At 44.3% G+C, this 15,058-nt stretch overlaps 1 protein-coding gene across 4 annotated transcripts in view; it reads left to right on the forward strand.

Annotated features, from left to right (window-relative positions):
• The first annotated feature begins 258 nt into the window (after positions 1 to 258).
• Positions 259 to 15,058, forward strand: part of NCOA1 (nuclear receptor coactivator 1) — a 302,949-nt gene continuing 288,149 nt past the window's right edge. For all 4 annotated transcript variants that reach the window (XR_014218165.1, XM_082217275.1, XM_082217278.1 and 1 more), the window contains exon 1: positions 259 to 377. The gene's annotated coding sequence lies outside the window, so the exon portion shown is untranslated. The remainder of the gene's footprint in view (positions 378 to 15,058) is intronic.

Below are 15,058 nucleotides of genomic sequence, written 5' to 3' on the forward strand. Positions count from 1 at the left end.
CCTCCCTCCGTCCTCCCTTGCCAGCCCCTCGGCCGCGTCCCGCCCCGTCTCCTCCTCCTCCTCCGCGCCCCCTCGCCATTCCGCCCGCCCTCGGGAGCCGAGCAGGCGGAGCAGGCGCCGCAGGCTGAGCGAGCGCGGAGACAGGGGGCCCCGGGCGCCCAGGAGCCCCGCCGAGGGAGCCGGGGCCCCAGAAGAAGGAGGACGACCACGACGACGACGAGGAGGAGAGCCGCCAGCGCCCGCCGCCCGAGCAGCAGCAGCAGGAGGACGGGAGGGCCGCCCCGGGCGCGCCCGGTCCTCCTGGCCGCCAAGGAAGGCGACCACCCCCGGTCCTTCCCCGCCGAGGAGGGAGGCCTCGGCCCGGCCGGAGGCAGCAGGTGAGCCCGCAGGGGGTGGGCTGAGCTGTCAGGCGAGGAAGGGAAGCCCGCGGCCGAGGCTTGCTTTGGGGGGGGGGGAGGGCGCAGCTTTGGGGGCTGGGGGAGTTTGCAAAAATGGATTATTTTTGTGGGGGGCGAAGAAGCTCGCGGGGGGAGGTTTAAAGAAGGGGGCGGGGCGCATTTTGGGGGGGTCCTCCAAGGGGCGATTTGGGTGAGTGCGAAGGAGGGGGCGGGGTCCGGGGTGGTTTTTTTTGGGTGGGTGGGCGCTGCACCAGGAGCAGTGGCAGAAGGAGCAGGGCTGCTTTTGGGGGGGGGGCGGATTGTATGATTTTGAGGTCTGGGTTTGACAGGGAAGGGGGCAGGGGCGTGTTGGTGCAAAAGCCTGGCGATTGGGGGGGTGGGTGGTCGTCGCGGGGTGGGTGGGTCTGCCAGGGGAGTATGGTGGGTGCTGGAGAGCAGGGGTCCCCCGGGGGTGGGAGGTGTCCGTGCCAAGAGGAGGTTGTGGCAGATAGAAGGGAGTTTTCTTCTTTTGGGGTGGGGAAAGAGGGGGGCGTGGGGGGCAAGGGGACACACGGGGTACCCCCCCGCAGAAAGAAGACCCAAATGGGTGCGGACAGGTCAAAGGGGCTGCACTCCCCCCCCAGCCCAGATTAGGGAGCTGCGCAATGAAAAAATGGGTAACTAGGACCCTAGGGAGCTGGAAAGCTATAGGCCGGCGAGGGGATCTCCCAGAAGGATCTGTCAGATGCCAGAGAAGGTGGCAAAGTACCCCAGAACTGGGGAGTAATGGAAGATCCCAGCAGTGATGGATTTAGGGTGGGGGGGTGGGCAGTTCTCTCACACAGGGTGCAGAGCAGAGAGGGTGCAAAGTAGTAGCAGTAGTAATCATCCTCATCATCATCCCTGGTACGTACTCAGTTATTGTGAAAATAAGAAATAATGGGGGGGTGGGATTTGCCCAATTCTGCCTTCGCTCAGGCAGGGTGCCATATTACCAAAGTCCACCCCATAGGCGATCTGTAGAGAAGTGGAGAGAAGGTGTGCTTGTGTGGGAGTGATCTTTAGTTATGGGGAATAGTTAAGGGGGGAATGGAGTGGGAAGGGGGTGCCTGGGGTTTGGTGGAAGGTATGGGAAGGGGTTTCCAAGGAGAAAGGGAGCAGCACCTTTCTGCTGTGGGGATGTGGTGTACCATCCAGTTTCCCTTTACATCTTTGGTTAAACCAGAGTAGAAAGCAGTTCCTGGAATTGACATTATCTCCTCCCCACAACAAATCAGAAGTGGTGGTGGTGGTGGTGAAGCAATGGTAATAACTTTGGCTCTGAATGGGAGGGCTTGTACCCCCCCCCTCAAATCCCGGGGAGAGTCAGTTGAGCAGGGGACCAGGAGGACACTGCAGTCTTAAAATCGGAGGCTTGTGGAAGGAGAGTGTCAGCAAGTATTTGTGTGTACAGAGGCAGAGAGAGAGCCTGCGTTGGGAGGAAGTGTGTATATGGTGGTTCAAAGTCGTTTAACTAAAAATCTGTAGGTGGGGGAATACTCCTGCTCGTTTCTGGGTTATGTCAAGTGCCGCATACACCCTCCCCTTTAAAATTTCAGATGAATAGTGTAACTTTCAGGAGTAGGGAAGACCTGCCTACTCTTCTCCCACACCTAAACTTTTGACATGCCTGCGTGTTCATCTTCTCCTGCAAAACTACACACAACCACCTGCAAGTTTTAATAGCAAAGTAGTGAAGCTGCTTTCTTCTTGTCCAGATTGGTCATTAAGAGTCTGGGCTGCTTTGACTGCGTAAACATGGCTGGGGCAGGGTGCTGTGCGACGGGCCCATATTGGGGCAAAGATGTGCCGTTGATGGTGCTGGTGACAATCCCACAGCAACAGGGGGCCTGTAAGCAGAAGTCTTCATTGCCCAGAGAGAGTGGGCTGGGAGCGTAGGTGTTCTCCGTTGCTGCTTTTAAGTGTGGCCTCTTTGCTTTTGCATGTTGCATCTCATCATCAGTTGGATTATCAAAAGCAGAGGCAGCAAACTCTTTTATGCACATTAATTGTTTACACACTCCTCTTTCAGAGAGCCTGGGGAGAATAAGTAATGTACTTGTGCAGTTTTTCTGGTTGAAGGAAATCAAGATGGTAATGAGGTATTGGATGGTTTGGAGGGTAATTTGAGCTCAAGAGATGGATTTTTTATTATTTTTTTAAGGGCAAGGGATGAAGTAGTCTTTGAATAAGGACTGAGGGTGACGCGGGTCTGACTTGGTGCTGTGTTAGAGTTTATGTTTTAGTGACTGCCCCATTTGTGTTGCCTTCTGAATGGTTTGGTTTCATATAAAAGGCTTTTCCAGGCACTTGCCAGTTCTGCTCTAGTGTGTTATCAAATCAGCTTAGTGAATGTGTTTATAGATAATATGGTTTAATGCGTTACACCTGCAGCATAATGTTGCTGACTGGCATTACAATTATATGCATGAATCTCATGTTTGAGTGCATGTAAACGGCTTTCCTACCCTCATCTTCAGGCAACTTGAAGTTTCTGAAGCTCACATCCTGGAAGTGACCCTCTTCTTGAATTAATCTCATGGGTAGGAAAGAGGGAATGACTTGGGTTTTTTTTTTTTTTTTTTTTTTGCTGAATATGACATTCAGGATGGAAATAAATAGTGACTGAAAGGAAACTTTTTTCCAGTGTGGGTTGAGAGCACTGCACCTTTACGTACTGCGGCACATGTTGACGTTTCAGTAACTGAGAACTGGGTCATCATCCTACCCTTTATTGTGCATTCTAATCATTCTACTGGTTTACATTACAAAAACTGGAAAGTATTCTTTGAAGTAAACCACACCATGTTTTAAAAATAAGCAAAGGTTTTGTAGTTCAGAAATGGGAAGAGGCTTCCAGGTATTTTCAAACCTTTTAAACTAAATGTTCACCTGGAATATCTGGAGTGGCATCAATTTAGACTTCTTTAAATCCAGTGTCTGTTCATTCATTTGACTTCATTTATATAATCTGTCTCTTAACTTGGAGTCGCTCCCCCGCCCAAGTGACTGACAATATAAATTCAATTAAAAGTGAACACCACATAGATACAATGAGTTCATTAAAATCTATCCTAAAACTGAAGAAAGAAAAATACCAGAGGTCAATGGGGCAGAACTGGCTTCATTCCAAGTAATTTGCTTCAAATGGATTGAGGGTGTGTGTGTGAGTTTAAAAGAAATGAAAAGTGAAAAAGAAGAGTTGGAAATAGTTTTCTGTTGGTTGCGTGTGTAAATCTTCTGCATATGAAGAAATACTAGTCCGCAGAATGAAGTAAGCATGAGCTCTAGTTGTGGTTTTAACAAAAGACAGTGGCATCCTTAAATAAACTATGGATCTTGTTCCCCCAGGAGGCAGTGATGGCCACCATCTTGGATGGCTTTAAGAGAGGATTAGACCGTGGGTAGGCAAACTAAGGCCCGGGGGCCGGATCTGGCCCAATCGCCTTCTCAATCCAGCCCGCGGACGGTCTGGGAATCAGTGTGTTTTTACATGAGTAGAATGTGTCCTTTTACTTAAAGTGCATTTGTGGGTTATTTGTGGGGCCTGCCTGGTGTTTTTACATGAGTAGAATGTGTGCTTTTATTTAAAATGCATCTCTGGGTTATTTGTAGGGCATAGGAATGCGTTCATCCCCCCCCCAAAAATATATATATATAGTCCAGCCCCCATACAAGGTCTGAGGGACAGTGGACCAGCCCCCTGCTGAAAAAGTTTGATGACCCCTGGATTAGACAGATTCATGGAGGAGAAGACAATCAGTGGCTGCTGGCCACAGTGGCTAAGCTCTCCCATCATGGTTAGTCGCAGTGGGCTTCATGAGAGATGGGTGTTCTTGTGTTTGCGTCTTGCTTGCTGGTTGACTGAGGTAAAAACGGGATGCTGGACTAGATGGGCGATTGGCCTACGTGACGTCCTTATGACATTTTCATCTTGTGGTGATCTGCGGTAGATCTGTAAGAACTTGTTTTAACAATAGCGGCAACAAAATGACCCCCCACCCTCCGGATTATTATGCTGAAACATAGACAATGTGGGTTAAACAGAAGTGGATTTTAATTGGGAAGAACTGTTAAGGTCCTCCACTTCCAGGGTGGATAAAAATAAATTATTATTTTTTTAAAAAAACTAGATTTTTTTTTTTAACATTTAAATCGGATTTTTAAAATAAAATGCTCTTGGAAGAAAAATCTTTCTAAAGATAGTTTTCTATTTAAGTTACATTATAGTCCAAAGGCTGTTCATCCGGAAATAAGGATTTGTTTTAAGTTTTTCATGTGTGCTAAAACTCAGTCTAAGTTTAACCACATCAGTTAACAAACATGGATACATATGCTATAGTGTTATTGATTTAGTTAAATAAATTGTTTAAATTGTTATTAAGGAAATGATTATTTTTCTCCTTCCAGTAAAGTACATCAGAAAAGTTATGCAAATAGAAACAGTTAACTTATTAAACCTCACAATAATTTCATGATTATCTGTCTATGTATTTCTAATAGTATAACCAAATCTGTAATTTTTGATATAACTGTAAAAAGTACTCTGAAAATTTATTATTCCAAAAATGAAACCATCTGTTGTAAATATTAAGATTATACCAGCAAGAATGAGTCTTTCTGTAAAAAAAGAGAGATTTAAATCAAGTCTTACTGACTAGTGATTTAAATCGTGATCGATTTAATTTAATTTAATTGATTTGATGTAAATCAGATCCACCCTGTCTAGTTCTAGTACTCAAAGCAAATTCCTGCATATGCTCTCAACTGGATTGCCCGGGTTCATTTGTTCCAGCGGCGGGTGCTTGGTTTTTATTGGGAGGTGTGTATAGGCACATGCACAAATTTTAATACTTCACAGTTCTAATACTGTGCAAGAGTGCTCAAGAACTGTGAATAGACAGGTTTGCCTACTTATAGAGGGATTTTTCCCCCCTCTGGCCACAAGGAGGAAAGCGACCTAAAATAGAAAAACTTGAGTGTAAAACCATATTTCAGTGGTGGTGAAATATTTTGTTTTCCACCGGCGTGGAGTGGGGAGTAGATCAAGCTGATGTTCATTTCAAATATATGGACAAAGGATTCTGTTTTTTGCAGGATTGTTCTTTAAGTCTGTGGCTATTAGCTGTGGATTAAAGAAAAACAGATTGACGAGATGTGTGGCAATGCATTGTCAAATATTGCAGGATTGCCCTTGTTGCATTCTTTCCAAGAACTTGGCATGATATTTGGGGATCAAGTTATCAAATGGAGATATTTGATGCATCAGCTGAGCTTTTTTTAATGCACAAATTTCCTCTTGCCAGTGGCGTAGCGTGGGTTGTCAGCACCCGGGGCAAGGCAAGTAATTTGCGCTCCCTAACCCGTGGATTTGCGCCCCCTAAGCCTAACCCCCAGATGTTGCACCTGGTCCGGCCGGCCCCCCCTGCACCCCCCACGCTACGCCACTGCCTCTTGCGGCAAGCATGAATATTTTATTTTATTTATTAAATTTTTAGTCCCTATATCTTACCCAAGGCAACCCAGAGTGACTTCCATCCATCCAACCAACCAACCAACCAACCCACCAACCAACGAAAATACCCACAATACATTAAACCCAGGTTGGAGGAGGAATGCATTATTCATAAGTGTGACTAATTTACAGTTTGTTATAGAAAGTAAGTTGTGACTTATAGAAATGGCTGTCTTGTATCGTAACACTATTTCGGAATTATGTATTTTACCCCAACTCCTGAGCATCATGCATTTGAAAATATAATCTTAGTTGTTTATTATTATTATTATTATTATTAAGCTTACATTGTTCAAGTATATTTGTAATGAGCTGGTTTGGAGAGAAATTTGGTGATTGCTGCTAGTTCGGGAAGTTTGAAAGGGAAGCAGTCAGAATTTATTACTATTACTGTATTACTTATTCCATTTATGAATCTCATCTCATGAAGCATTTTGAATTGATTTTGCATTACAATAAAAACATATCTAAAACAATTGCATGTATTTAAAAAACAGTTAAAATAATTGTATATATAAAGCAGTTTCAAGTCCAATAAACATACCAACTGGCTATAGAAATCTTGACTTAGAGGGCTCTTGAAAGAGGAAAGCCTTCAACAGGCACCATAAAATGTGGGTGCTAGTTTTACTCAGAGTAGACCCATTGAAATTAATGGGCCTGACTTTTTACTGAGTAAAATTTAGTTAAATCCCACCTGTGGTCTGTATATAGTCATTGCCTTTCTGAACTCCCTGTGAGGGAGTTCCAATGATAAGCCCCCCCCCCACTATAGTCCAAAGTCCTAAGTTGCAATTATGAATCAATAATGTAAGATATAATATTATGGGGAAGCTATCCAGCGATGGGGGGGAGCTGTCCTTATTTTTGTGAAAGTAAAGTTTTATGTTTTTGTTTTGCCTATTATGCTTGCTAGAAACCATGATCCTTCACCCTTTGAAAACGTTGTTTTAAAAAGTTTTAGGTAAAGTTCTGTGTTGTGCTTCAAAGAGAAAAAGAAGCAAAGCAACTTGAGTGTTAAAACAAACTATATGAGAAAAGACTATGGGACTAAAAAAACTATGGGAAAGAGCAAATACAGTTTTGACTGGCATATGTGGGGGGGACAATATTTTTACATATTTTACTCAGCCCTCCAGATGTTTTGAAACTACAATTCCTGACCACTGGTCCTGTTAGCTAGGGATGATGGGAGTTGTAGTCCCAAAACACCTGGAGGGCCGAGTATGCCTTTGCCAGGTGTAGGTGCTTGGCCTCAATGGGAGGCTACTTTCATTTACATTAAATTAAAAAGAGACCTTTTGTTTGAGACACAGGCTTAAAATATTTAATTGCATCTGGTGCTATGCTAATATGGTTCTGCTGGTGCAACAGGACTTCCATTTCTCCCCCCCCATCCACCTCCCCCCTTCAACCTTATAGAGCTGTTTTTGAAGGTGTGTTGGGAGAGAGGAAGAGGAAGCTCCACCCACATGGAAGCCTGTTGCACCATCAGAGCTGTAATATTTTATAGGGCCTATGGTTGATGTCAGGGAACTGACATCGGAGCTAGAGGCGGAGGGAAGGCTCTCAAATGATGCTGGAGAAGGGCCCAGCAGGGAGAGAGGCAGCTCTGTAGATGGGGAAGCAAATCAGCGCAACACCAGGGATATAGAGGGGCTGATGGGGGAATCGGCGAGAGGGCTCCAGGACTCTTCACCGGACACCAGCGGGGAGAGCACGGGTCCTCCGCTACCCACGCCCACCCTGCGCAGAAGACTTCAGCGCAGAGAGAGTAGGAGGAGACTGGGTGTCAAACAACTTCTATGTTGGAAAAGATTTAAGAAACGCCCACTGACGGATTCTGCTAGCAACTGAGGCAGCCACGAAGTGAAGGGCTGCCCAGACTGAAAGGTTTAGCAAGGCAACAAAGCCTGGAGAGGCGGCAACTTACGCACGAGCAACCCATACACATTACAGTTGATATCCAAAAAGACTGGAGAGTATTTCATACATAATGAAACTGAAAGTGTCTGTTGTCTGTTGCCTAACTTGCTTGTGTAAGGTAGTCTGTGTTGAGCCTTATAGGTAAATACTTCTCCACCCCAGGAACTAGAATAATTATCCTCTGGATTTGCATTAGGGCTGGAATCTCTGAAGAGTTTGGTAGGTTGAGGATTGATTTTTTTTTTTTTTGCACAAACTGCTGTATTTGGAATGGGCTGTTTCCATAAAACTAGCACGAATGCATCCAGCCAGAACCAGTGGGGTCTCATTTGTGCTTGGGGATGCATCAGACATTTATGCGTCTTCCATGTGGAGAGCACTTCTGTGTAGGGAAAAGAATATACAGATCTTTCCATGTAACTTTGCGTTGTATAAACTTGTTAGCTTGGTTTCCATTTCATCAACAACAAGAAGGAACTGAGCTTTATTTAGTACAACTTCAGGCAAGTCGCCGAATAAATAGAGCTGCAGTATAACTTATTGTAAATTATATTACCGCAAATATATGAAAGTTTGCAATAGTAAACATTTCAGAATAGTTGTGGATTATGCTTAGCAAATATCCTCTCACTGTTATTTTTCCTCACGCTGTCTGCTTTGGCCCTAGTTTTATGCAGCAGCGTAGCTTAGTAGTAGATCTGGTTCGATCCTAAGCTTCTCATGGTAGTGTTGGAAAAGGCTGCTATCTGAAACCCTGGAGAACCTCTGTCAGTGTGTGTAGTGCATTGCTCAGTGGTCTGACTCTGTGTATGGAAGCACCCTCTGTCCCTGACTTTGATGGGGATTGTACTGTCCCTCACAAATATTATTACTGGTTTATTTCTAAACTGTCCTTCCTCTGAGAGCCCAAGAAGAGTCTGCTGCATCAGGCCAGTGGGCCATCTAGCCCATTATCCTGTTCTCACAACGGCCAGCCAGATTCCTGTTGGAAACCGGTTAGCAGGATCTGAGCGCAACAGTACCATGTAATATTTACTACCTTACTGGCTATGCAATGAAGGACTAGCAGAACTATGAAGCATCCAAAAACCAGGGTTGAAATCCTGCACCCAGTAAAGTCAAAGGGTCTTCAAATATCTTGCTCAGGTGTATTGGTCAGAAGGGAAATGTCAGTGTCCCAAACTGCCTGGTTTCAGCTAATCTAGCATAAAACTTCAGTAACTTGCTGGAATAAAAGAGAAGAAACTGAAAATGGACAGTCTATGTTTGGCTGGGTATACATAGTTGTACAAACAGCTGCAACATTGCTTTCCTGAGGGTTGGGAGCTTAGTTCCACTTTCAGAATAAATGGCTTTCAAAGCTATCTGTTTAGCAAACTGTCCAAACAGTTTGTGCAACTTTTCTTTTGCTGTGCACTGAATATTGTTGCTGTGAGAATGGAATGATGAAATCTCAAGTTCGGTTCCTATTTAAAAGAGAAACCAAGTTGAGTACATGTGAGTAGCATGACTCTGAAGAAACATAAAGAAAACTGGGTCAGGGTTGGTTCCTTACTTTATTTCAGAGCGGCTTTAGACTGGTTGTCTGTGTGCGTACAGAGAGGGGCCTTTTTCAGTTTGCTGTTTTGAAGTAGGACAATTATTTTTACAAGTGGGACCTGCATTAAGAGATTCAAATCTAGTTTCCTCACTCCTCCCCCTGCCCCAAAACAGTCAGCCTGCAAGCCATGGCTTCTGAGCATATTCAGCCCTCAGTGGGGCTGTTTGGGGGTTTAATTTTGCCCCTTTAGATTTATGGCCTGCCTTTATTGTGGAACTCAGCCCCTCACAGGATCACAATGAAAAATATTGCGATCCAAACCAAGACCTAAAATCATGTACATATAAATCTTTCAAATTTTGTGCAAAATCCCCCAAATGTCACTCCCTTCTGCCATTTTTTTGTGTGAATTTAGAATAAATTAAAAGAATAAATTATTCAAATTCCAAGCAACTTCCTTGAGTCATCTAATCCCACCTTCTTCTGTATTCTGCCATACTTCCAACATCCTTGGCAGATGTAATTTCATCCTTTTAGGAAGAATTCGTACCTTTCCCTGTGCAATTGTGAGCTCTGTTCCTTGACTGGTAAAGCAAATGTGTATTCCATGAGTAGGCAAACTAAGGCCCGGGGGCTGGATCCGGCCCAATCACCTTCTAAATCTGGCCCGCAGACGGTCCAGAAATCAGTGTGTTTTTACATGAGTAGAATGTGTCCATTTATTTAAAATGCATCTCTGGGTTATTTGTGGAGCATAGTAATTCGTTCATTTTTTTTCTTCAAAATATAGTCCGGCCCCCCACAAGGTCTGAGGGACAGGGGACCGGCCCCCTGCTGAAAAAGTTTGCTGACCCCTGGGTCACTGTATTCTGTATGTGCTTTCAGATGGAAATGTATAAGGAAAGGACTTTGGGAGTCCTTTTGTGAGTTGCAGGGCTTGCCCAGGCACTGTATTCCAGTGGTTTTCAAGCCTTTTACTTTGACGTAACTCATGGGAGTCTTGCATGTTGCAGAGGAATTGGAACGTGTTCTAGGGTGTATGCTGCTCCCTCAGGATTCTTGACTAGGATTGCTGGGCCTCTTCTCATCCTCTGAACTGAGAGCATAACATATAGAACAGCCAGTACTCTCCTGCAGCTCCTCACAGTGAAATTCCTTAGAAAAACCACTGCCAGAAGCATTGACTTGACAGTTCATTCCCTGGACTACCCTGTCACAGATTCCTAATGTTTAATTGTACTTACAATTAACTTAAACACTGTATTTTAAGGCCACCAGTTTGCCATGTGCTAATGTTTATGCCATAAGCATTATGCTGATATTGTTATATAAACCTGATGTTGTCATGTTGGTTTTAGCCAAGGATCTTGTAAAAACCTCCCAAGTCCAGGGACCTCCTGGCAGCTGGGTTAGGGTTTTGCTCTCTTATAAGAGATGTGGCTCCTTAGCTTGCCTAGAGCCAACCTTAGGTGATTAACACAGGTTGGTGGCGGCGTCTTTTTCCAGGCAGACCTAGGTAAATTTAAACTACCCCATTCCCATTTTAATTGCTGAGCAGAATAATAATAGTACATTAAATAAATAAGAGTTAGTCAACAGGTTTTTTAATTTTATTTTGATGGCTTATTCCTATTACACACACACCACTTTCTGTATATAAAAAAGGGCCAAATATTGGGCTGCTAAGTGCTGAAAGAAAATAAGGGGAAGGGGAAGCAGGTGCTCAAAACAAAGAAAAATAAGCATATGTTTGGATATTATCCAGAAATGTATTGTTCCAAAATATTACAAATAAAGTCTATCTTTCAACAAACCTATTTGTCCATTCTTTAATTGGTCTTCCAAAAATTAAGAGGGCATCCATTTTTTTCTGGGCTGCTAGGCACATTTTGGCAATCACAGTTAGGTTTACATTGTCATTGGTTAAACCTTTAAGGGAGCTTAGTAGTATAATTTTAGGATTATGTGGTAATAGATATCCAGCTATTTAATTGATTGAGTTCATAATGGTAGCATCAAACAATAGTGTTTGGGGAAGTCTCCAAAAATCTGCTCTATTCACCTTGTCGCACCAACAGTTATACCCTGTGCTACTGCTGACATTGATTTACAAAGAAATTTTCATCCAGATTGGCAAGTAATAAATTAGGTGGTATGTTCTTCCGTATCCGGTGCCATTTATTTATATGGATTTCTTTTGCCTTCTTTCTTACAAATATACTGGCTGAATTCCTAAGCTACACTAAGAAGGCATATAACTTGCCTATCAAGCCTTTGGGGTTATTTACTTCAGTCCTCCCACCTTGGTTTCTCTCCCTGGTCCCCATTTGCCTCTCTGTGTTTCCTGCATAAGGGAAGTGATGTGTATTTTGCCTGAAACTATTGAAATCTTGGGGACCCACTCCCTTGCATAGTCACCCCTTCATACATTAAAATATTCTGGCCTCTTACCAAGTTTCCGATCACATTGTTGCCATAGTGATATGTCTCTTGCCATACCCAGAACATACATGAAGTGTTCATTACAGAAGATACAGATGCACGGTAAGAATGCAAGGGTTTATTTTTTATTTTTAATGCATGCCACATCTTTACGTTTAAGCCTATATTATAATATATACAGGTGCAGGACGTGGGTGGGGCTGTGGTCTAAACCACAGAGCCTAGAAGGTCGGTGGTTTGAATCCCCGTGATGGGGTGAGCTCCCGTTGCTCGGTCCCTGCTCTTGCCAACCTAACAGTTCGAAAGTTTGTCAAAGTGCAAGTAGATAAATAGGTACCGCTGTGGCGGGAAGGTATACGGCTTTTCCGTGCGCTGCTCTGGTTTGCCAGAAGCTGCTTAGTCATGCTGGCCACATGACCCGAAAAAACTGTCTGTGGACAAACGCCGGCTCCCTCGGCCAATAAAGCGAGATGAGCGCTGCAATCCCAGAGTTGTCCGTGACTGGACCTAACGGTCAGGGGTACCTTTACCTTTTTATAGTATACACAAGCTAGCTAATGGAGATCAGAAGATCCTTGGTTGGGATCTCATAGATTCCTAGGGACACAAGTAGCTGACAATCAGCTACTGTATGTTTAGGCAGTGACATGTTTATACAAACATGAAGCAGGTGCTGGTTTGTTTCTCTGTTTTGGGTCTGTCTTACACCAATTTACTCACTTTTGCATACTTGGGCACTGTACCCTTCAACACCCCCTATATAACTGTTCTCAGTGCAACGAAGGGTCACCCTGTGCAGAGCTCCCTGGTCTTAAGGCCTTTCTTAGCCTTTGCTTTCTGTTTCTTCCTTGAGGCCCCCACCCCGCTTCCTTACTTTGCCTACCCCTGTGTTCCTTCTCAGATTGCTTCCATGGAACTGACCTCTTGTCTATCCAGAGTGTTCATTCCCTTGGCGATGCACATCTGTATGGCAGTTTTCTTGCGAATGGCCGTGTGTATCGCTGCCTCCTTCTCCTCCTCCTGCAGCCTATTCCCCTCTTAAGGGGTTCTGATCTCGGAGAGAGGCGTTGGGTTTGACCAAACCGTGAGACTGTCTCCGCACAGTTATCGTCCTGCTTTCGTTGATTCTACCCCTAAATATGCCCAGTGGTTTCTCATGCTGTTAGAAAGCTTAGGAAAAGACCTCTGCAGGGATGACTGATATACATGGGTGAACAAATCATTGTTAAAAGTGTGGATTGGAAAATAATTGCATTAAACAAGAAAATCCCCCCCTCTCCTCTATTTACATTGAAATCTTTTCTTTTTCCACCCCACCTTCTGCTGGCATAGAGTAGTCCTTTGCTATCTGTCAGTCACTGGCAGCCCCTGTGTTAGGAGAGGGCCGCCTCTGGATGCTGTCCAGGAATGCAGGATGACATCCAGCACCCTGCTTTGGGGTCTCTTGGAACTCGTGCAGCTGTTGTCCCTCCTTCTGATCATGGGACAATGGCGGGGGGTGCTGGGGAGAAGGGGGAGGCTTTTGTAGGAGTCGGCCAGAAATGCGCTCAGTTGGATTGGAGGAAAGCAGCAGAGGCATGCAGCTGGATGACGGTGACATGAAATCCGCAGCTGTTTTCTCTTGCTTTTACTCTGCACTGATTTTGCTGCTGACTGCATGTTTTCTCTCCCTTCCTTCCACCTCCCTCCACCCCTTGGCTCATTCTTTCGGCTCTGTGCTTTCTCACAGAAGCATGTTTCTGGGTTGTTAGAGCTTACTGTAACTCTGGCTTGTCCTCTTACAGTGTTTGATGGTGGCTGTTTGGATTGTACCTAGCAATATGGGGCCTAGGTACTTGAGTGCAACTCCTGGGTTCCTTTCAGATGACCTGTTTAGTGAGCATCCATGCTGATTTGCTTTCACGGAGTTTGTGGGGAGGTAATAAGATGGCATGCCAACCAACTGTTACTCCACTGCATTTGTCTGTCATTCTTTAAAATACAAAACATTGGTTTTGGGTGGGTGAGGGGAAGAGTTTTGCTCAAGAAGTGCCAAATCCATTTTAATTGCAGATCCTGAATTTGCTGTATGACTGAATCCCACCCACAAAATAACACCAGTCTGGAGGTTGCCCTGGAACACCTGCAAGGGGGAATGCATTGCTATGAATAAATGTAAGCATATGAAACTGCCTGGTACTGAATCCGATCTTTCTTCTTGTTCCTTCTGACTGGTAGTGGCCCTTCAGGATCTTGGGCAGGGTTCTTTTCCAGCTTGGCTACCTGGAATCCTCTGAATCTCAGACTTGCTACATGTGAAGCATGTGTTCTGCTACTGGGCAATGGCTTCTCCTTTTTTTTATTCAAGATGCCACTGCTTTGCTAACACATGAGAGAGGGAGTAAATTGAGATTGCCCCCAACAAGATAATGGAAGAATAGCAATAGCAGAAAGGCAAGCTGTGAGTACGTAGAATGGGAAATGGAATGGGGAGGAGCCTGGCTGAAGCACTTGAAATACTGCAGTAACTATCCCGTCTTTGTGGCCTTTCCTGCCCAATACTTTATTTTCTTTCATGAAGGTCTGAAATTTATTCCAAAATGGATTAGGCAGCAAATACAGGGCAGCTACAAGAAAATGCTTACAGACCCACTTGTCATTCTCATAGTTAGCATGTTCTATATCGCTTTAAAGATAAATTTTCCAAGTTTCATTATCTGGAAACAGTTTTCCAAAATGACATTTTACACACAAGTGAAACAACCAGAAGTGAGACATGCAAGATTGCATAAGAACACAAGAAGAGCCTGCTGGATCAGGCCAGTGGCATATCTATTTTATTCTATTTTATAAAATTTATACACTGCTTGACTAGCATCCTGTTCTCAAGGCGGCCAACTAGATGGCTGTGGGAAACCAGGAAGCAGGATTCGAGCATGAGGATGGCTATTCTTGGAGGGAAGAACAAGCCATTTAACACAGAAATAGTTTAATGTTAATTGGAGTTCAAGTAATATTAGCTAAAGTACAAAATATTATGTAAAGAAGCTTACAAATGTTACATTGGTTACTATGGAGTCACCCTATATTTACGTGCAGTTCTCCACCATTCAGGTACTACTTGATCTGCTTCACATACAGTACATCAAGGGATGGATCCGGCCCAATCGCTTTCTGAATCCGGCCTGCAGACGGTCCGGGAATCAGTGTGTTTTTACATGAGTAGAATGTGTCCTTTAT

Source organism: Podarcis vaucheri (genome assembly GCF_965113315.1).
Source record: "Podarcis vaucheri genome assembly, chromosome: 3".
Lineage (NCBI taxonomy): Eukaryota > Metazoa > Chordata > Lepidosauria > Squamata > Lacertidae > Podarcis > Podarcis vaucheri.